Source organism: Chelonia mydas, chromosome 1 (genome assembly GCF_015237465.2).
Source record: "Chelonia mydas isolate rCheMyd1 chromosome 1, rCheMyd1.pri.v2, whole genome shotgun sequence".
In the NCBI taxonomy this organism is placed as follows: domain Eukaryota; kingdom Metazoa; phylum Chordata; order Testudines; family Cheloniidae; genus Chelonia; species Chelonia mydas.
This window is the reverse complement of record NC_057849.1, coordinates 56345260-56369366: the sequence shown is the minus strand read 5'-3', so window position 1 is coordinate 56369366 and position 24107 is coordinate 56345260. Positions and strand designations below refer to the sequence as shown.

The 24107-nt window shown below is 43.1% G+C and overlaps 1 long non-coding RNA gene across 1 annotated transcript in view; it reads left to right on the top strand.

Annotated features, from left to right (window-relative positions):
- LOC122463382 overlaps nt 1-6389 on the top strand; it is an 80032-nt gene extending 73643 nt beyond the window's left edge. The window contains exon 4 of the long non-coding RNA XR_006286671.1: nt 4983-6389. This is a non-coding gene — a long non-coding RNA (uncharacterized LOC122463382). The remainder of the gene's footprint in view (nt 1-4982) is intronic.
- The last annotated feature ends 17718 nt before the right edge of the window (nt 6390-24107 follow it).

The window sequence follows — 24107 nt, the reverse complement described above, 5'->3', positions numbered from 1 at the left end:
CTGTAATCCAGATGCAATATCTTCTAGCTACTCAATACCAATGTATTATATATAGATAATGGTATTTGGCCTTTTTAGGATACGGAAAACAAGTACATTGATGTACCCAGCCATGTTATATATTCCTTCTAGGCCACGGCCTCTTGCCTCCTCTGAAACCGCGTCTTCATGAAATTGCAGACGTTCCTTTTAGTTTAAGTTGGCTGTCGATGGGTGAATCAGATCTGTGGCAAACTTGAAAAAGGCCTGTCTGCTTTTAAGATGGCAATAATTTGTTTGCTTGCAGCACAGGCACAGCTCACACCCATTTCCACCCGCTGAAACCTGACCAATGCACTCTTGTGTTAACTTCTGGCCCTATGTACCTAGTCCACTGGATCAGTTATCTGATATCACTTTATTGCTACAGCTTATGCAGCTTATAGTTTTAAACCATGTGGTCATTCTTTTATGTAGTATTTCTTCTCTTTTTATTTTTCATTTTCTCACACCCACTCCACTTATTGTTGGCTGCTCTCCCAGCACCTTTCCTCCATGGAGAGAGTTGCACAAACAGACCTCTGTAGACTTTAGAACACAGACACGGGTGGATGGATCTTCTCAACTCTGCTTCAGAGTGGTGTAAAGAGCACCACGTACATGTATACAGGATTCTGTAGTTAAGGAATCTGATCTGTAAATAAGATTTCCAGTCCTCTCTACTGTGACATGGGACCAGCAACAAACTATGTATTTAAACTGCTGTATATTATTGAACGGTGTCCTGTCTTGACTGCTTAGTCTGTCTGCAGTCAGTAGGAATGAAAGTAGGGCTGTGGGGAAATTAGGAATAATTGAGGAAATTAAAAAAATCTGCATATGTTTGCAGTTTCCTCTTCATATGCCTTTTATAATTTAATATTTATGTACTCTCCATATTTTAAAACATTTGGCTGATTGTTTTTCCTCTTCACTTAGTTTGCTACTGAAATATTTAATTACATTTAAGACTAACATAGCAGTATATTTATTTTGTGCAAGACTTACCCATTACAGTAATGGGCCCAATCTTGTTGCATTCATTCCTTGCACACTCAGAATTCCCACTGATTTTAAATGGGAGTTTTGGTTGCCAAGGAATACAACATCGGGCCCACAGTATGGCTTATTATTACACAGTTACCACTGGAGGGTAGCAATTTTTTTTTTTTTTTTAAAGATTTAGCTACATCAAAATGTGTTTTAATCACCTTGATTTTAGTTGGAATAACTAAGGGTCCCTCTAGAGGAAAGATCTGAAGATTGTCTTTGCAAGTGAACACTTGGGAAAGAGAATCAGTTTATCTGGCTTGGGGGATAGCACAAATGATTTGAGGGAGAATGTGGAGAGCCGTTTTTCTGAAGTTGCATTTTGGGGTGGATGGGCAGGAGGGAAGGAAAAAAAACCAAAATAGTTGTCTTGTTGATTTAGTATTTGGAAGATTGTACAAATTATTCATTGGGATGTATCCGCTTATGGAGTGTGGGCCAAATTCAGAGGTGAGGTCAATGATGTAAGTTACCTGTCAGTAAATGGTTGTAAGTAGGTAGAGGTTTGGTGTGTCTTACACACAGACATGCAGAAGGGGAGGGTATTGCAGGAAAAGCGGTGTAAATGTGCAGAGTAAGCAAGGAGAGTTTTAGTCTCAGCCCTTGGGCACAGTGTGGAAATATGATATCACACAACGGTGCACACCTCTAGACAGATATTGGGATACAGATATGAAAGGCTAATGACTCAAGATGAGCCTAAACCACAATCCCTGATCTGAATATCATCCAAATTTGGAGAAGTTTGTATCTGAATTTGAGCTTTGCAGCAGATGGAGTATATTGACTACAAAGTGCTTCAGTCCTGAAAAAAAGGGTGTGGTCCACTGGAAACTTGACAGGCACATCTGCAGTCTTCAAAAGCATGTGACTCCAACAGAGCACGAACAGCTTCAAGGAATGACTGGAGTAACAAGCATCTTGCTGTGAGTTAGGCCAACCCAACAGGATGTTGGGATTCTTATTGCTGTGGATGTGCCATACAGTGTTTGTGTGCATACTGAAGTGCCTTTTGCGCATACAGTCAGAAACCAGAATCTACAGATAAACACTCTCTAAAATAAAATGCATGAAAATCACTTTCTGTTTACTTACTGGCCAAGATCTAAATGCTGGGTTTGTGTTTGCACTGATGTGATTGAGGGCATCTAAAACAGTGGAAGCAAAATAGGGAGTGTAAATCCTTGTGCAGTGGTTTAGGTGATAATGAGATAGTATCCACTGTTGCAGGAGAAGCACAGAACCATGGACTTCAGGTCTGGGAAGATACAAAACATTCCAGTTAATCTTTGAAACATTTAAAAATAAATAAATAAAAAAGGCAAAATTATCCATGTAGTGTGTGGAATATAAAGGAATATATAAAGTATATAAAGGAATTTCACCGACTCATGAGAAAAACCTTTGTCAGCCTTAAAATTTCCCTCTTCTGAAGTAGGTTTTCCAAGGCAGGAGAATCAGAGGGCGCACTCTTCTTGTCTGCCTTTATGGCGCACTTTGGAGACATTCCACGTTCATTAGCTTTTGGCTGAGGGAATGGCTCCATGTGTGAAGAGGAAAATTCCCCAGGGAATCTATTGTGTAAACCACAGTCTGGGAGATAAGGCTGGACCTCAAAGAAGAAATTGGTCTTCTCAGATCATATTATGTCTACATGTCTGAGACTAGACAAGCTTTGGGAACAGAAAAAGCAGTACGCAGGAGGTTTTCATCAAACTGAGAATTCCGTGGGCAGACAGAATTAGTTGGCTAATAAGATAAAAGCATAAAAATATAAGGAACTAAAAAGAAACACAACAGCAGAGGATGGAAGGCATGAGGCTTCATTGGGGTGCTAAAATATAGGCGATTTCTATCACGTACTGGGTCCACAGTACTTGAGTTCCTGAGAAAATACTCCCAGACAACATCCACTTCTTGGAAAAATGTGGGTTGCAGGTTGGCACTCCAATGAACTACAAGTCCAAAAAAAAAAAAAATCACACTGAAATGAATGATTAGAACTTAACGGTACTTCTCATGCTCATATTTCTAAAGCTACTAAAAATGTGTCAGGACTTGGGAGACTCCCATTTTCAGATCTGTTCATTTTGTAAATTCTGCATGAGTAACAGAATACATGTTGCCCATAGGTCTTTAAATAGCTGTGTTGGAGTTACTTATACTATATTTTAGTAATACCTCCTTTCTAGTATAAATCCCTATAAATCTTAGCTGTATTTATCCTGAAGGCAGTGGTGCAAATACGGTGGTGCGGTCCGGCACCCCATACTACTAAGATATTTATAGCTGGTACGGTGTACCAGAAAGACACAGGGCAGGAGGAGCCTGCCCCCAACCCTTACACAAAGCAGCTGTGTCTCCTGAGTCCTGTCTGGGGGCAGTACAGCAGCTGCACCAGAGGAGCTGCTGGCGTGGGGCTGCCCGGCGGCCCCACGTTCTGCTCCTTTCCCCGCTGCAGTTCCCGGGAGAGCTACTTTTGTCACGAGATAGTGGTAAGCTAATAAGACTCAGAATACACACAGGAAGCAGATCAGCTGAGTAAGAAGGTGCCACACTTTAATCTGTTATCCTTTGACCTACAGTACTGTTTCCTAATTGCACAAAACTGTTGTCTTTCTCAAACTTTCATATGCAGCATATTCTTTTAGCTAGCAGGGAACCTGATCAGATAATGAAATCTGGGGCTAGGTTAGCAAGAGATGGTGGTGGGGGTGGATCTTTGTTGAATCTAGTGCATTTTTAGAAAGATGTTGTATGTTCTCATTCTGTGCCCCCCCCCCCCCCCCCCCCCCCCCCCGTCTGGATCTTGTCACCACACATCTTCACGGGGCTTCCCTCAGGACACAGGTAATGCCACTGGCCAGCAGGTGTAGGCATTGGTTGACAGAAGTCCTCCCTGCCCCAATGAATTTTCCTGATGATTCAGGGAGTGAGAAACCAAGGGTCAAACTCAGTCTTGGTGTAAATGGACATAATCCCAATGAAAACAATGAAACTGCATTAATTTACAGCAAAGCCAGTTAGGAACTGTTGGGAGCCCTAACAAGGAGAAGGCCGCATTTTTTTAAACACCGTGTTAAATGCTTTTCAGGATGTTAACTAACATGGTGGTAAATGTATCAAAAGCTGCTAGAATGCCTTCTAGACTAGAGCTCTTGCCAATTCTAATAGTAGTTCAGCAATGTTAAGAAGTGGTGGGGGATTTTTGAAGTAAAAATCCCTTGTGCAGACAACCATCTTTGCAATGCTTCAACATGGCGACCGAACATAGTTGTATGGTTTGTGCCCCTTTGGGCTACACAACAAATGTAACCAAGTCAAGTGACCTGCTTACAACACAGTTCTCCATGATTTATTTAAAATATTTGAAATTTTTTGTTTGGACAGCACTGATGTCTCTGTAATGAGGCTGAAGCTTGAAAGCCTGTAGTTAGCTTGGGTACTTTGACACACCTAGGTCCTGTCCACGCCAACATTTTTCACTGTGTTGTAACCAAGTCAGAGAACAACTGTATTTTAACTGAGTTTCCTGATTCAGATATATTTGTAAAGTAAATGGGGGGCCTCTGAGTATAGATTTAAACCATGTTCTAACTGTGTTTGGATGCAGCCATTTCAAGCATTGTTTTAAACACAATCACAAGTTTTAGTATGGATCGGACCTTAATGCAACATGTAAATCAGGGTTCTAGGCATTTATTTTTTGTTCTTGTAGACAGTATTTAATATAAATTTGTAAAATAAAGATTAGAAAGAGAACTTCTACATTTTGTCTTACTGACCTTATACAGTATAAGTGTTTTCCTTTGTTTTTTTGTTCTGATCATTAAAATACCCAGTTAAAATTATGAAAAATAATAATATAGATAAAGTTGTTTTGATGGGAAGTTAATTGGTGTGGCTCTTTGCAGGAACTGGAAGCGTTTACTATTTGGAAAGCATTGCATGCAATACAGAATTGTACAGAAACATCAGAGGTGTTTCAACCCAGATATTTCTGAAGAAAGTGTTGTCTTGAAGGATGTGCCGAGGATTTTTCATTCAATATAAATCTTGCAGTGAGATTTAATTAAAGGGAATTAAATGTGTTATGCCATTTACTAAACAGAAACTTTACTTATGCAGATATTGTTTGCGTATGTGTCAAAAGCAAGTACTAAAAGGGCTACTGCGCTAAAAAAAAGTTGAGATAACAGCAGTAACAATTTCCTAACCTGGTTACAAGTTAATCACAAACCTGAGGCTTACTGTGTGTAAGATTCACTATTATCTGGCCCCGAAATAGCACAAGAATTTCTCTGTGCCCATATGATACGCACAGGGTATCACTTTTGATAATGCCAGCCAAAAGCCCAAGCACGATTTTACAGCCTTACATTTAGAGCAAATGGGTAAGAGACTGAAAATTCCTGAATGTATGTCAAATACAGCAAATTATTTACTTTTTAGACATTTTAAAAATGTGATCAGATACGCCACAATGAAAGATGAACTTACAAAGAAATTTAGATCAGAGGCCAAATTGACCACTGGTATAAACAACAACGTTTCACTCACCAGAGAGAGTGCCTTGGAATTACAACTTGGAAGCAAATATTCTGTTTCAGAATCCTAACATACTGTCTCTTGGTTTCTATTCTTCTCATTTCTCCTCCATCATTCCTGTTTCTTTCCTTCCATATCCTGTTAATTTTCCCTGAGATTTATTTTTTTTTTTTTTGTAATAAATTCCCTCTTGCTCTCTCTCTCTCCTCTCCCTCCCCACCTCTCTCCTGGCTCTTCTAAGGTATTTTTCTTTTCTAAGCCTGCTTTTTTTTTTTTTTTTTTTAAAGCTTATTTCCCCCTTGCATGGCTATTTGCTGGCACTCTTAATGCTCTTGGCTGTGACCTGAAGACATGGGCCTCCTGGAGACAAGTCAGGTTCTGCTGATATAGGTGCTGTCTCTTTATTGGTGGAGGTACATTGCAAGGCAATGAGGTAGACTCCTGTGCACTTAAGCCATGCTGTTGCTTACCCTGTTTTTTCTCACAGGGTAAGCAACAGCGTGGCTTAAGTGCACAGGAGTCTCACCTCTACTACTTCCTGTGGCCTCTCTTGTTTCACTGCCAATTTATGCCCCCACATATTAGGACACTGGTAAAGTAAGGTGTTAGCTAGGAGGAGGAGCTACTAGCTGCTGCTAACTTCCTTGGGAATTTCACATGAGCACTTTCCTGCTATTCCAGTTTACTGTTCTCCAAATGTCTGGAGGATTAGTAAACTCCAGCCCAGCATCTTCACTTATCTGAGAATAAAAGTAGGTCATCCCCAGAGGAACTCTCCTCTCGGGTAACAGAACACTGATATCATCTGTATTAGCTTTTGTACCAGTGTTTGCACTCAAGTAACATCCAGCCCCTCACTGTCTGCTTGTTCCAGTCAACATTAAAAAAACAACCAAAACCAACTCCCTGATATGTCTCGCTGGGGTCTGCACTAGCAAAGGTGTCAGGCTGTGGCGATGCACCTATGCCTGCTAAGACTTCTCCAGTTCACTGTGTCCTGAAGATCAGTAGAATCTGTGTATTTTATGAGACCCTGTTTAGCACAGGAGGGGAACAGTATTACCAAAATCAATTTCTTGAAAGAGACAATTAAAAGGACTAGAAAAGGATCTGACTGGATGCTTCACAACGAACACATACCCAGTTGCTTTGTGTGGATGTGATGATAGACAATTAAACTTAAACCAGCTTGCGGGTAGCCCATAAATCTTACAGTAGCCTAGTTCTGAGCAAAAAGAGGTTAAATTTGCCTGATACCTTTACTGTGAATTATTTGCTCAGCCTTACTAACATGTACACAATTGATCAGTTTCACTTCCATCCAGAAGAGGGCAGAAGTACACACACACCATTTGACAGCCAATTGCAGTGTAGTTTGCATTTTCTGTCATTACATTTTTCTTTTTCTGAGCACTTCCTCACCACTTTTTCTTCCTTATTGGCCCCGCCCTGCATCTCCTACTCTCCATTTAACTCTTCTTCCCCCCCTGCTTTGAAAATGCCCCTAGCACTCTCCAGGCCTAACTGTACCTTCAGCAAAAGCAGTGGTTCTCAAACTTTTGTACTGGTGACCCCTTTCACATAGCAAGCCTCTGAGTGTGACCCCCCCCCCCCTTATAAATTAAACACACTTTGTAATATATTTAACACCATTATAAATGCTGGAGGCAAAGCAGGGTTTGGGGTGGAGGCTGACAGCTCACGAGTCCCCCCATGTAATAACCTCACGACCCCCTGAGGGATCCCGACCCACAGTTTGAGAACCCCTGAGCAAAAGGATCAAGTGACTTAAAGATGCCTCTCTCCCACCGAGGAGCACTGTAGCCCTAAAATGCTCTCTCCCTAATCATTTGGCAGTAGTGCCCTTTGTGAAGTGTGTCTACACAGTGGTGCTCTTCAGTTTTCCTCTGTTGCTTGAATTACAGCATGGAAAAGTATGTTGGGGGAGGACCCTTATTTTGCAGTGATGTTGATGGTAGCTGGTCTGCAGTTTCACTATAGATATTCCATACCCAGATTTGAATTATGCATTGTTCTTTAATACTTAAGGAAAGGAATAAAGAATGATTTATGGTATACAGACATACTAGGGGATATAGACATACTAGGGATGTGTGAATCTGCTTCTGAAACTATATAGTCACGGCAAGATTTTCAAGACTAGTAATTTGGGGTGCCCCAATTTTGGAGTGTCCAAAATGAAACACTGTGCGGGGGCCTGTTTTTCACAAAATGTTGAGCACTCACTTTCCAAAAATCAGACCATAGATTCATAGATATTAAGGTCAGAAGGGACCATTATGATTGTCTAGTCTGACCTCCTGCACAACGCAGGCCACAGAATCTCACTCACCCACCCACTCCTGCGATAAACCTCTCACCTATGTCTGAGCTATTGAAGTCCTCAAATCGTGGTTTAAAGACTTCAAGGTCTTTGAAGCTTCTCAGTTTGGGCACCCAAAAATCAAATCACTCAGAAACTTGAACATCGTGGCTATGGGGCTATCAGTACCAAGAGTATCTGTACAATTTCTATACGGGAAATACCAGTTTATAGTACTTCTTTACCCTCAACATCTAAACAATTGCCACTGTTTTCCCCATACTGATGCATCAAGCAGTTTTTTAGGCAGGAAATGGCAAATCCCTGGGTGGCAAAACTGTCACCTGAAATTTTGCATCTTGGGCTCTTCCCTGTTAAGAATCTCTCTTTTATTGTGGGTTTAGACAAAGAGGGAAGGTGCTGAATACAAATATCTTTGCTTTCCCTATTGGTTATGGTGTTGACCACTGCAACCTCCTCCACTCCAGCCTCCTGCATGTGCATGTTGTCCCTCCAGACTATCCCAAGTATAGCTGCTAAAATGAACCCATTGCTTTGTTCTAAGAAGGGGATGATGTGATCCTCTTCACTGGCTACTCCTTCCCCAGCACTTCTAATTCAGACTTTTCATTCTTGCCTTCAAGGCGCTATATAACTCCTCATCTCCCTACATATATGACCTCATTTTTATTGCATTGGTGCCCTAACCCTGACCCCTTGCACTCTGCTAGTAAGACCAGGTTTGATGCCACATTCATCCATTTCTCCTATAAGTGTTTTCCTGCCTCATTCTGTGTGTCCTTCTTTGCATAAAATATACACCCTACTGTGGTCTGCCATCTCACACCCCTCTCTGTACTGAAATCCCTCTTATTTAGCTCACTTTTTACATGTTGCCCACAGTAAATGAGTCCCTGTGTCATATCTTTCTGACCTTTAGTTTTGACATACAAAGAATGAGGGGGCGGGAGAGGAACACCACGATGTGAATATGCATTAACTGAGTAACCACTTGATGATGAAAATGATTACTTATACTGTTTTTCCTTTGTCCAGAATGTATGCCCTGGCATTGCAGCTTGGCATCACATCACATCTGAAAAAAGGCTCGTCTCTGAATCAATCAGAGCAGTCACCTGTAATCCAAACCCTCTGTGAGTGAGTACTTGCAAGAACAGAATAATGTTCAGTTCTTGACAACAGCTTGGAATGAGAGCATTGGGAACCCCGCTTGTCTTTAGTATTAATAAGGCAGAAACACTAATGGAAGCGGTTATAGTGACAATGACTCTGCATTCTGCAAGATCCGGTCATTTTGTTACAGCTGTAGAGGTTAAAAAGCCTTTGATTATATCTGACTAGAAATGTTTATTTGTGTACATATTAGAACTGCCATAGTGTGGTTTCCCCCTTGTGGCCTCAAGGTGGCCCTGCAAACTGCTGCCTGCCTCTGTTTCCCTCTTCTGGTGGCCCCTTTCTCCACCATATGTGATAAGATGGTCCCTGCCAGGGGCACCTACCTATGGTATGCTGCAGCACACTTGGTGGACTTGGTGGACTTGCCTCAGTTTCCCCTTCCTTGACAGAGACCCTAATAATTCCATCCCATAGTTTCCAAATATAAATAGCCCTTTGTGAGGTTAATTTATTACAAAAAGTCTCACACCCATAATCCTGAATTCCCCAGCATAGTCCAAACAGTACATTTACTCTTTCAAGTCCCACCAGTTCCTCAATACCCCAAGTTCAGCTCTGGTGTTTCTCACCACAGTCCCACTCTCTTGTCTCTCACCTCACTGAGACTCTGAGGTACAGCTGTGGTATCTCTCACTAGGCCTCAACCTAACCTCTCTAGCTGGGGTGCTTCTCTGTCTGCATCATTCCTAGGCCTGGCTCTAGCTCTTGCCAGGAGACCTAAGCAGGCTGACCCTCTATTATTCCCCAGCCTTCTGCCCTCTCTGGCCCTCCAGCTTCAGCTCTCTGGCCCAGAGAGCCTGCAGGCATCTCCCACTGCTGCTCTCAGCTTTCAGCCCTCTCTGACTGTGGCTTTCTGGCCTAGGGAAGTTTGTAGGTGACCTTCCACCTGCCTTCTGCTTTCACCAACCTGATCTGGCTCCACTGCCCAACTAAAGAGATCTCACTGCTTCCTCCTTCAGGGGAATCCTCTTCCTGAAGCTCTCAGCCCTGCACTTTCTCCCTTTCAGGACCCTTTTCTGTACTGGACTTTACTCCCTTTGGGTTCTGGACTCTCTGTTGTCTGTGGGCTGTCTCTCATGCAGAACTCCAAAGGCAGTCCATCCCTCCTCAGTACACTAACCTAGGGCATACCTGGACTGAAACAGGAGATGTGTGTCCAATTTTATTTCAGACCCTTCCATTTCCTATGACTGAAATATTTAGTGTTATTTTTGTGCATTAATAACACACTATAATTGTTATTGAAAGTTATACATTAACGTTCTTCATATACTTTAGCACTCTGGCTATATATACTCTTTGAAGTGGGTTTGGATTATCCCTTTTATTGTGGTTTCCTTTAATGTAGTCCCATTGTGCATTGTAATGATGTGGAGTATAAGCAAGATGATTCAAGCATTCAATACTGAACAGAGCAATGCAACTATTCTGTACCCAGATGTACATTTCATAGACAGCAACGACTGACTTAAAGCTTTACTATAATGGACTTGTTGCTTACATTTAACAACAAGCAAAGGGTAAAAAAGCAGTGGGAGATAATAAAATAAGTATCTCATGTCTTTCTTTGAAATATCTTTCTGTCTGCTGGAGCAAAGCTGGAAGCAGAGCTGAACCAGCATAGGAGGGAGTGCATGCAGCTCTTTCAAACCAGGGAGGAGCAGCTGTTCCAATCTGTGCTTCTCCTGAGCCCTGAAGGATTTTTTTGCTCAGTCAGTTAAAATTCTTTCAGGGTCTCTTTCCTGCCCCTCCTCCCACAATGCTTCTGCACAGCCTCATAATGTGTGCCCTGGCGTAAAGCCTCAGTCTCGCCCCATGTCTCCCTTTTGTCCATTGCTCATATATTTTTGGAGGAGAAGTTCAAGTGTCCATAGAAGTGATCCAGTGTAGGGAGACAAATAATGCCAAGACTTTAGTGTCACTAGAGAGGAGGGGTTTCTTGCAGATCACCTAGTACTTGTGATGGCATGTAGGCCCAGCTAAAATTACTGCGTGACTAAAACCAGCTTGACTGATCTACGCCATTACAGAAAATTATGTTTGGGCTGACACTTGGTATTGTAACGTTCAACTGAATGTGGATTAAAACTTTTAAGACGTAAACTTTGAAAAAGAGGGAGCGCTTGGCCACTAATGCAGCATCTTTGGAGACCTGGGTTCACATGTGGCCCAGGAGTCACAAGTAAAATGAGTTTGGCAGTCACCAGCTACTCCCTAGTAAACATTTATTCATTACAAGACCCACACCATTTGTCATGGCTGTTAGTTTCTGTTCAACAGAGGCCCAGGACTTTAATAACAAGAGTATTGTAAGTCAAGGTTGAGATGCACTGGCAGAAGTGTGAGGAAGCTTGCAAAGCAATTACCTGCAATTTGCCTGGTTTTCTCCAATGCTAAAGGTCACTTACTTTCAGGAACAGTAAAATTGATCAAATTTAAAAACAAAAATTATTTAAAAGAGTTTTTGAATGGAAAGGCTGGCAAAGCCAGGACTAAAATATCACCATCCGGAGACCATTTGAGTTTTCTAAACCTCTCTGCCAAAGTTTGTTAAAGTATTTTCCCTATTAACTCTTTTGAAATCCTTGTCTTAAGTGTACCTGAAGTTTTAATGTTAAACCATTAAATCCATTTTACAGCCACAGATTATAATGTCAAAGATGAAGGATTTGTGAGGTTAGTAGCTGACCCTCAAAAGCTGAGACACAACACTTGGGGCTTTATCCTCATCCCATGAGAGTCAGTGGGGGAAGGATTCAGTTCATGTCCGAGTGCAAAATCCATAAGAGAATAATAGTGTCATACGTGAATTCAGAATAAGCATGCTGCGATATTTGATTTTAAAGCACAGAATCTGCCAATTACTTTGCAATAGCATTTTTAATTTTAAAATGTCATTGCAATGAAATATTGCTGCAGTGCCATTTTTAATTTGAAAGGGAAAGCTTTCAAGAAGTGAAAGTAAACAATTAAGGCTAATTATGATTTATAAAGTAGTTAAGGGGTTCATATAAGGAGCTACAGCAAGATCAAGAGCATAATACAAGAGAAAGATATATCAAGCTTGTGAGTATGATTTGAAGCGAAGAAACAAAAGTAGAGTCTAAATTAGCTTTTGGAAGTGGGGCTTCTCACAGCAGTTGATCAGCATTCAGATATAGATGTCAAATGAAATAGTTGGAGCAAGCACAGTAGGACAGAAGAATTTAAGACAATGATCATTAGTCATTTGGAAACATATAATCTAGCTGTTTGTATCTTCTGAAAAGCATGATACATCTTCTACCTGGGCTATGTGGTTTGGTTCATCTACAAGTTCTTAGTTTCTACCATATGTAATTGTAGTAATATATGTAATTGACCAGCATTATATTGTAGCATTAGAATTAATTCTGAACAAGAATCAAGTTAATTTTTACATCTACTTTGTATGTAATTAAATGTGGAGGCTGCTGGCACCATCTCCACATCCTTCCAGAATAGTGAAACTAAGAAGGATTAAGTGTTGTAAGCAATGATTCATTCTCCTGCTCTGCAACCTGCCAAGGGATCTCTAGAATGGCATTGCTGTTGGTAATGGAAATAGCTATCCCTCCTCCCAGTCAGAAGGAAGGAAACTGATACACATGGCAGGCAACCAGGATGGCTAAGAACAAATACTGTAGAAGTTAAGGAAACTAAATATCAGACCAAGAATCTGGAAAACACGCCAGAACAAAAAAGGATAGAAGCACAGTAATAACAAAAGGAAGGAAATAAAAAAATAAGCAAAAGAATTCAGTTACCAAAAATAATTCCCAGGATCAAGTATTCTTTAAGAACCAAACCCTGTATTCCTGAAGTAGAGTCTGATTTTAAAAGGGACTGAAAGCTACTGCAAGATGTTGAGCATCCGTCCCTAACATGGAAGTTAAAGGGAATCTTTCCTGAATAAAGACTGCCTACGGGCTACAAGATTTGGCCCTCAAATCTTAGAGAATTTTCAAAATCAGCAAAATAATTCTTACATTAATCTGAACTGCTCCCATTGAAATCAATGGTAAAACTCCCATGGATTCAAGTGTGCAGAGTAGTGTGTAAGGAATAAACCTACTTTAAACCCAACAGGGATTCAGCTGTGAAATTAATAGATCGTTTAACAAATCCTGCTGATTTATGGAGTTTAATAAGATTCTGCAGTCAAATCTCATAGTCCTAATTCAGTTCATTTGTTCTCAATGATGGCTGTTGGACGAGGAGCATGTTTGAAAATATGGCCTTTTCATTTAGGTGCCTAAATGGGAGCTGAGCTGTTTTGAAAATCTTCCCCTGAAATCGGACATTTCTTGTGAAAGAATAGGGAGATACACAGGCTGGTACTCTTATAATATCTTCCTGAATACCATGGTCTTGTCCTGCTTACGCTAATCACTACACAAACTAAAGAGACTATAAGGCTCATGAATTGTCTTTCTGTGCTTTAGGTGAATTCCTTTTGTTGCTCTTTTGACCCTTTTGGAAATGATGGCTTTAAATCTATCTTCTGTAGTTGCTATCATTGTACTAAGTAATGAACGGGTAAGGTAGCCCCTGGCAGAGCACTGCTGACAGTGGACTTCATAGTGAATTCTGTTCTCCACCAGTGCTGGGTTTTAGGAAGCTCTTCTGGTGTCTTTTTAAATTTTCTTGATTTTTAATCCCTTGTGTTTTTGGTTATGGCAGAAACGTTTTGGCAAATAATAGGTGGCACTTTAAGGCGTGTCGGCAAGATGGAGAGTCTTTGGGTTTATTTCATCTCTTCCAGTAGCTTTCTCCAAGGTCAAGTGATTTTTTGGCAAAGAATTTTATCTGGGTGCAGGGGTGTGGGTCTGGAGGCAGGAGGTCTGGGTGCAGGGGGCTCCAGATGCAGGGGTAGAAGTTCAGCAGGGTGGGGTTCGGGTATGGAAGGCTGGGGGGTGGGGGTTTCTGGGTGTACAGGGTATGGCTTGGTGGGGGTGTCTGGATGTGGGAGGTCTGGATGCACGGGGGTTGGACGGATGCAGGAGCGGTTCACCGTACAGTGACCCCTCTCCCCACAGCTGAGGAGCGATGGGGGCAGAAAGCAGGGGAGGATGCTGAGCTTCCTGCAGCTGGGGGAGGTTTCTGGGGGTGGGTTTGACACAGCCTCAGCCACTCCTTGCAGGGGAAGAGCAAGTCCTGTCCTCTCCTGCCTCCAGCCCAGCTGGGACTAGCAGATGATCCTGATTCAGGGTAGGAGCCACTGGCTGGGGTGTCCGCTGACCTTCAGTGATTTACCTCTCCGCCAGCTGCTCCAGGTGCCTGAAACGATGTACCTGCACAGATAGGGAGTGGTGTGTGACTGCTTTTTCAGCTTCCCTGGGCTTCCCTGTCACAAAGCCATTTTTCTGCGGGGAAGCAAAGAAATCTTCAGGGGACATGAATTCTGCTCACCCGTAGTGGTGCAGTATTCCCCCAGGAGTAACCCACATGATTCAGCAGCAGGGTTGGAACCTTCAGCTCTGTGCCCTAATTCCTTTTCTACAATCTTCTTACCCAGCCAATTCCAGTTTTCCCCTCCTGTCTCTTCTCTCACCTCTGACTGACTCTCACTCCCTCCCCAGCTCCTCATCCAATCTCAGTCTCCCACAACTCTTGCTTGGCTTCTTGCCCCAGTCTCTTTGCCCAGGCAGTCCCAGTTCTTTCCCTTTACTTCAATTCTTCGTCAGAATTGTTTCTCCTTCCTGCTACCCCCAGCCCTCCCCTGGGTTCCTATTCACCTTGCCCACCCAGTCCCAGTGTCCCATCTCAAGTTCTAGTCATAGTTTCTCCCCCCTTCCCTGCATCCAGTCCCAGTTTCACCAGACTCCTTGTTGCATTTTCCTCCTTTCCATGCCCCCTGGTATGGCTTTTATTCTCTCTGAATTTGACTCAGACAGCTTCCTCCTCCAAGTGTGCCAGCAGGGGGAGCATTGAGAAAACAGGAGAGAAAAGCTCTCTTTTCTCAGTTCTGGTGCTCAGGCCAGAGCAATGCAGAGCATCCAATTACGTGGAAAGTTCTTCTGAGTCCCTGTAACCGTGGAGTGGATCATGGTTCAGTTGCTCTGTGGCAGAGGTGGGCAAACTACGGCCCGCAGGCCACATCTGGCCCGCGGGACCGTCTTGCCCGGCCCCTGAGCTCCTGGCCTGGGAGGCTCGCCCCCGGCCCCTCCCCCACTGTTCCCTTTCCCCCGCAGCCTCAGCTCACTGTGCCGCCGGCGCAACGCTCTGGGGGGCAAGGCAGTGAGCTCCTGGGGCAGCGCAGCTGCGGAGCCCGGCCTGACCCGGTGCTCTGTGCTTCGCGGCGCCGCTGCCTGTCCTGGTGCAGCCGCGCCGCCAGCCACTTGTGCTCCAGGCAGCGCGGTAAGGGGGCAGCTGGGGTTGGATAGAGGGCAGGGAAGTTTGGGGGGTGGCCAGGGGTGTGGATAGGGGTCAGGGCAGTCAGAGGGCGGGGAACAGGGTGGTTGTATGTGGAAGGGGTCCCGGGGGGGTCCGTCAGAAAGGAGAAGGTGGGTTGGATGGGGCAGCGGGGGGCAGTCAGGGGCAGGGGGTCCAGGGGCGGGGGGCAGTCAGGAAGGAGAGGGGAGTGGGATGGGGCAGCGGGGGGCAGTTTGGGGTGGGGGGGGTCAAGGGGAAGTCAGAGGACAGAGAGCGGGGGGGGTGTGTGGATGGGACAGGAGTCCCTGGGGGGCCATCAGGCAACAGGGGGGTTGGATGGAGCAGGAGCCCTGTGGGGGCTGTCAGGGGGTGAGAAGCAGGGGGGGTCAGATAGGGGGCGGGGGCTGGGCCATGCCTGGCTGTTTGAGGAGGCACAGCCTCCCCTAACCGGTCCTCCTTACAATTTCAGAAACCCCATGCGGCCCTCAGGCCAAAAAGTTTGCCCGCCCCTGCTCTGTGAGGATGGCACATGCACAGTTTGGTAGAATTGATCAGAACATTTCTGACACGATGAAATTTTGCTGAAGCTTTTTTTGGGTCAAGACTCAAGAGACAGACTCTTTTTCCATAGCCATGTTCAAGTCCCTGCTCTGCCTGAATTGGTGATCTGTGATGGAAAAACTCTCATAGAGCAGGGACTTAAATCTGGGTCTCTTGCACACCTCAGGCCAGTGCCTAAACCACCAGGCCACACTCAGTCTTGGACATTATAGATACTTCTGCCTGAAGAGCAAATGGACATTTCAACACAATTCTGTTTTTGCAAAAACATTTGAAAGGTTTTGTTTTCATTCCAATGTAGAACAAAAACAGATTTTTTTAAACTTCAAAAGTTGCCACAAAATGGAATTGTCGTCCTCTGGACAGCTCTATGGTCTGGTCATACTTTGGAGCTGGGAGGGGATGGAGCACGCTCAGTGAGGAAGGAATCTTCATAGATTTTAACTGCTAAATTCAAAATAGTGTGTACTGAACATTTGCAAAGTGAAGTTTTTCAAAGATTTATAACTTGGGCAAAAATTTGGGCAGATTTTCAAGGGGAGGGCAAATACCACATCCCTGACACATCAAGTTCTTGAGGCAAGGCATGAGGGTGCTAGATCATTTAAAATAAAAGATGTAAAGAATTTTTTTAAGTGGTAAAAACAATTCCACCCCCGCCCCCTTGTTCTCAGAAATGGCTAAACCATTTTGGCTGAAAATATTCCGAAATAAATTCAACCTAAAGCAGATACACAACATGAAGAATTTCAGCCAAACACTTAAAGTTTTACAGTTTAGAAATAACTGGAAACAGGGAAGTTGTGATGCTTCTCAGGGGTACCCAGGGCTGTGAACAACTCACTACCATCTGCCCTTAGCATGAGGAAGCCTTGTCTGTGCCTGACGTGGGTCAGCTCCCCAACTCCACCGGCCGCAGGCATCACAAGCACTCCCCTCTAGGCCTCACAGGCCTTGCTGTTACTCTGCAGATTAGTGATTGGCACATTCCAACCCTAGAGCCCTCCACGCGTCTCACTGGAGTGTCCAACCGGGATTCACTGCTTTCAAAGAAACAGCACATTCCACTTTACCAGTTCTGCCAAGTTGCATCATGAAGGTTAGAAAATGTGGGAATAAAATGAGAATTGCTAAAAATCAAGATGAATTTACCTCTTGGCAAAGACATTAAAGTAAGAAAGAGGTTTTTTAGTTATATAAATAAAAAAGAGAATAAGGAAGGCCAAGATTGGGCTGCTATGCAGTGTGGATGGGAAGGAGATTAAAGATAATGGACGTATGGCCCCAAAACTAAATGAATACTTTGACTTGGTTTTCAATTATGATAAATGGAACATTGGCATGAAGACAGTATGGCTGATGGCAATGAGTGTCTAAAAATAGAAATTACCCTAGATGAGGCGGAAGAAAAATTTAAAGAGCTTAATGCACTCAAATTGGGGGGCGGATAATTTCCATCCCAGAATACTGAAAGATCTGGCACATGAGATTGCTAGTCTGGTAATAAGGGTAGTACCATGTGATTGGAGAATAGCTAATCTCATACCTATATGTAAGAAAGAGGAAAAATGACCCAGGTAATTATAGACATGTTAGTCTGACCTCAGTAGTATGCAAGAATAAATTGAGAACAAATTGTGAAGGAAAGAATAATTCAATTCATAGAGGTAAATGGCATAGGGAATGTAATGCAACATGGGTTTATCAAAGCTAGATCATGTCAGAATAATCTGATTTCCTTTGAGAAATAATTGATTTTTTTTTAAAAGGAAGTGCAGTAAATCTATTGTATGTGGATTTCAGTAAAGCATTTGACACAGTACCATGTGAAATTATTAGTTAAGTTAGGGAAGTTGGGGATCAGTACAAGCATTATAAGGTGGCTAAAGGGGAGAATGCAATGGGTTGTGCTGAGAAGTGAACTATCAGACTGGAAGGAGGTTACTGGCGGAGTTTCTCAAGGATTGGCCGTAAGACCAATCTTATTCAATATTTTTATCAGGGACCTTGGCACAAAAAGGAGGAGTGTGCTAATGAAACTTCGCAAAAAGAAAAGGAGTACTTGTGGCACCTTAGAGACTAAGCAATTTATTTGAGCATAAGCTTTCGTGAGCTACAGCTCACTTCATTGGATACATACTGTGGAAAGTATAGAAGATCTTTTTATACACACAAAGCCTGAAAAAATGGGTGTTTACCACTACAAAAGGTTTTCTCTCCCCACACCCCACTCTCCTGCTGGTAATAGCTTATCTAAAGTGATCACTCTCCTTACAATGTGTATGATAATCAAGGTGGGCCATTTCCAGCACAAATCCAGGGTTTAACAAGAACGTCTGGGGGGAGGGGTAGGAAAAAACAAGGGGAAATAGGTTACCTTGCATAATGACTTAGCCACTCCCCGTCTCTGCCGAGCAGCCTCTTGTTCATATTCCGACCTATTCATGATGACAACAGCACCTCCTTTATCAGCCTTTTTGATTATGATGTCAGAGTTGTTTCTGAGGCTGTGGATGGCATTGTGTTCTGCATGGCTGAGGTTGTGGGGCAGGTGATGCTGCTTTACCACAATTTCAGCCCGTGTACGTCGGCGGAAGCACTCTGTGTAGAAGTCCAGTCTGCTGTCTTGACCTTCAGGAGGAGTCCGCCTAGAATCCTTCTTTTTGTAGTGTTGGTAGGGAGGTCTCTGTGGATTAGTATGTTGTTCAGAGGTGTGTTGGAAATATTCCTTGAGTCGGAGACGTCGAAAATAGGATTCTAGGTCACCACAGAACTGTATAATGTTCATGGGGGTGGAGGGGAAGAAGGAGAGGCCCCGATATGAACAAGAGGCTGCTTGGAAGCTCTCCAACAGCACTTTCTACAAGCCATTACCCTCTGATCCCACTCAGAGTTACCAAAAGAAACTACAGCATTTGCTCAAGAAACTCCCTGAAAAAGCACAAGATCAAATCTGCACAGACACACCCCTGGAACCCCGACCTGGGATATTCTATCTACTACCCAAGATCCATAAACCTGGAAATCCTGGGCGCCCCATCGTCTCAGGCATTGGCACCCTGACAGCAGGATTGTCTGGCTATGTAGACTCCCTCCTCAGGCCCTATGTTACCAGCACTCCCAGCTACCTTCGAGACACCAGTGACTTCCTGAGGAAACGACAGTCCATCGGTGATCTTCCTGATAACACCATCCTGGCCACTATGGATGTAGAAGCCCTCTACACCAACATTCCACACAAAGATGGACTACAAGCCGTCAAGAACACTATCCCTGATAACGTCACGGCTAACCTGGTGGCTGAACTTTGTGACTTTGTCCTCACCCATAACTATTTTACATTTGGGGACAATGTATACCTTCAAATCAGTGGCACTGCTATGGGTACCCGCATGGCCCCACAGTATGCCAACATTCTTATGGCTGACTTAGAACAACGCTTCCTCAGCTCTTGTCCCCTAACGCCCCTACTCTACTTGCGCTATATTGATGACATCTTCATCATCTGGACCCATGGAAAAGAAGCCCTTGAGGAATTCCACCATGATTTCAACAATTTCCATCCCACCATCAACCTCAGCCTGGTCCAGTCCACACAAGAGATCCACTTCCTGGACACTACAGTGCTAATAAACAATGGTCACATAAACACCACCCTATACCGGAAACCTACTGCCTACTATGCCTACCTACATGCCTCCAGCTTTCACCCTGACCACATCACACGATCCATTGTCTACAGCCAAGCTCTGTGATACAACCGCATTTGCTCCAACCCCTCAGACAGAGACAAACACCTACAAGATCTCTATCAAGCATTCTTACAACTACAATACCCACGGAAGTGAAGAAACAGATTGATAGAGCCAGAAGAGTTCCCAGAAGTCACCTACTACAGGACAGGCCTAACAAAGAAAATAACAGAACGCCACTAGCCGTCACCTTCAGCCCCCAACTAAAACCCCTCCAGCGCATTATTAAGGATCTACAACCTATCCTGAAGGATGACCCGACACTCTCACAAATCTTGGGAGACAGGCCAGTCCTTGCCTACAGACAGCCCCCCAACCTGAAGCAAATACTCACCAGCAACCACATACCACACAACAGAGCCCCTAACCCAGGAACCTATCCTTGCAACAAAGCCCGTTGCCAACTGTGCCCACATATCTATTCAGGGGACACCATCACAGGGCCTAATAACATCAGCCACACTATCAGAGGCTCATTCACCTGCACATCCACTGATGTGATATATGCCATCATGTGCCAGCAATGCCCCTCTGCCATGTACATTGGTCAAACTGGACAGTCTCTACGTAAAAGAATAAATGGACACAAATCAGATGTCAAGAATTATAACATTCATAAACCAGTCGGAGAACACTTCAATCTCTCTGGTCACGCAATTACAGATATGAAAGTTGCGATATTACAACAAAAAAACTTCAAAACCAGACTCCAGCAAGAGACTGTTGAATTGGAATTCATTTGCAAATTGGATACAATTATCTTAGGCTTGAATAGAGACTGGGAGTGGCTAAGTAATTATGTAAGGTAACCTATTTCCCCTTGTTTTTTCCTACCCCCCCCGCCCCCCAGACGTTCTTGTTAAACCCTGGATTTGTGCTGGAAATGGCCCACCTTGATTATCATACACATTGTAAGGAGAGTGATCACTTTAGATAAGCTATTACCAACAGGAGAGTGGGCTTGTGTTGGGGGGGGGGAGGAGGGGGGGCGGAACCTGGATTTGTGCTGGAAATGGCCCAACTTGATTATCATACACATTGTAAGGAGAGTGATCACTTTAGATAAGCTATTACCAGCAGGAGAGTGGGGTGGGGGGAGAGAAAACCTTTTGTAGTGGTAAACACCCATTTTTTCAGGCTTTGTGTGTATAAAAAGATCTTCTATACTTTCCACAGTATGCATCCGAAGAAGTGAGCTGTAGCTCACGAAAGCTTATGCTCAGATAAATTGGTTAGTCTCTAAGGTGCCACAAGTACTCCTTTCCTTTTTGCGAATACAGACTAACACGGCTGTTACTCTGAAACCTAATGAAACTCGCTGATGATGCAAAGTTGTGAGGCAACGTCAATACAGAGGAGGATCAGAATATTACACAGGAAGATCTGGATGACCTTGAAGACTGGAGTGACAGAAATGGGATGTAATTCAATAGTACGAAGTGCAAGGTCATGCACTTAGAGTCTAATAAGAGTTTGTGCTACAGGCTGGGGGCTTATCAGCTGGAACTGACTGAGAAGGAGAGAGACCTGTCAATCACAGGATGACTATGAGCTGTTTTATGTTCCTAAAGCTCATGCTTCAGGGTTTCAGTCAGTCACTGGCAGAGGTCAGGATGGGATCCCTCCTCCCAATGTATTCTGGGAGTTTTAAAAAATGTCCTTCCTCTGAAACATCAGGGATGGCCACAGCTGAAGATGGGACATTGGGCAGGGCTCTGAGGTGGCACCAAACATTCTTTTTCAAGTGCTTGGCTGGCTGGTTCCTGTTCACATGCCTAGGGTCTAACTGATTTCCATATGTGAGGTTGGGAAGGAATTTTCCCCCAGGTCAGATTGGCAGTGACTTTGGGGTTTTTTTTCACCTTCCTCTGTAATGAATGGGTGTGGATCACTTGCCAGGATTACACGGGTACTTCTCACTTAATCATTTCCTTCCTGTTGCAGGGGCCTCGGTCCCTCCTACTCCATGCCTGTGGCACATAATAGTCTAGTCTCCTATGGGCTGTAATACTTTGGTCTCATTTCCATTGCTGGGTTTAGAGTGCAGGTGCTGGATGGTGTTGGTAGCTTGTACTACACAGGAGGTCACACTAGATGATTATCTGATCCCTTCTGACATTAAACTCTGGCTATGTCCTCCTGTCTCCGCTCTGTTTAACTCTCAGCACTTGGATACATTTACACTGAAATCAAGTATAACATTTATTTAACAAAGCATAATTCAAGTAATTGCAAGTAGAAGTATTAGAAACAAATGGTTTCATATAAACTAAAACCATAACACGTGTACTAAAACCTAGACTTAAATTAACAAGATACACTCATGTCTAGCAGAGTATTGCTCACACAAACGTCTTGCAGTATTTTACAGCCAGGTTGGCCGTAACCTTCCTTTCATGAGACAAGCATGCTGTCAGTTTGCCTCCTTGGTGACACCATGTTTTCTTGCACCCTAAGACATACCAGAACAGTTCTTGTCTTTATTCATAAACAGGACCCGCTTGCTATATGTTTCATCTTGTGAATTTCCTTTCTTGTAGATTTTGCAATTTCTTATTTCTCCTGTGGCTCAGTATGCAAATAGGCATACACTATGAGGCATACAATATACCAGTGACCAGACAGGGAGAAAGTGTCTGTTACCTCCTGCCTGAAAGGAACCTTTCCTAGGCACATCACTTCCTGGTGACCTGCCTCAACTCCAGGGCCTTAAGAATACAATTTTCGATATAGATACTCCTTAAATATTATGTGTACATACATTTTGCAGTGGTTATGATCAGTGGGCTACTGACTCTCATAGAGACCTCACATGCCAACAGTTATGCACATAGTCGACTCAGGGGATCCCTGTAAAATACTATGCACCCCCTCTGCCTTCTGACAGCTGGCACCAAGAGGTTCCTGGGTCACAGAAGTTGTTGAGTGACCTTAATAACAGGCAGTGCTGTAATCCCCACCTATAACACTGAAGTCTTCAAAATTAATTCAGGGTCCTGATAAAATCCACAAAATTAAATTCATATTCCCTTAGGCTACAGGCTAACAAAATCTTAGAGTTAAGTATGTACCACTACTTTCAGAAACTGGGAAGTAATAGAGGATGAGTCTTGCAATGTTAATAGTGTAACTGACTCCCTTTTACGTAAGGCCACTACTTTACACTTTAAAGAGCTCATTTTTGAGCTATCATTATGTACAGCTAAACAGCATTCTGACTGACATTTACACTGGAAGCTCTCTGATTAGTTTTTCACCAATGGAGAAACTTTTGTTAGACTGGGAGCTCTTTGAGGGAGGGACTATGTCTCCGTGTATACTTTGAGAACAACCAGAATGTACATATGTCATTTTGCCTCAGTGGGTCACAACTGAGAATATCAAATTCAGGACAAACTGCTGAGAAATAAGGCAGACACACCCCAAAACTGGGGGTTATTCTTCCATAAGATATACCAAACCAGTAATAAAAGTAAACTTATCTCTCTCCACACTGGCTAACAAGAAGTCAGAAATGCAGCCTCCTTAGGCATTCCAGTTCTTTTTTCAACACCCAGACACTAGACTTAATGATGAGTGGTGAATATAGCTGAACTGCTCCGTAATAGCAACCATAATGTAATTGAATTTAACATCCTTTTAGTGGGGAAAATACCAAAGAACCCCACCACAGTAGCATTTAACTTCAAAAAGGGTTACTACACAAAAAAAGAGGAAACTAGTTAAGCTGAAATTAAAAGGAACAGTCACAAGAGTGAAATGTTTGCAAGCTGAATGGAAACTATTTAAAAACACTATAATAGAGACTCAAACTATATGTATACCCCAAATAATAATAATAAAAAAAATAGAGGACAAAGAAAACCCCTTCACCATGGCTAAATAGAAGAGTAGCAGAGGTGGTAAGAGGCAAAAAGTACAGTGGTCAAACTATTAAAAAAATGAATCATGATTAATTGTGATTAATTACAGTTTTAATTGCATTGTTAAACAATTTTTATTACAAATATTTATACTGTAAAAAAGATAAACAAAAGATAGTGCATTCTATAACAAAGCATGAAGGGGCATATGAATATTTAACATATCTACATAAATACCTTGCAATGCCAGCTGCAACAATGTCATTCGACAGCCTGGTCTCACTTTCAGGTGACATTGTAAATAAGAAGTGGGCAACATTATCTCCTGTCAATATAAACAAATTTCTTTGTCTTAGTGATTGGCTGAACAAGAAGTAGGACTGAGTGAACTTGTAGGCTCTA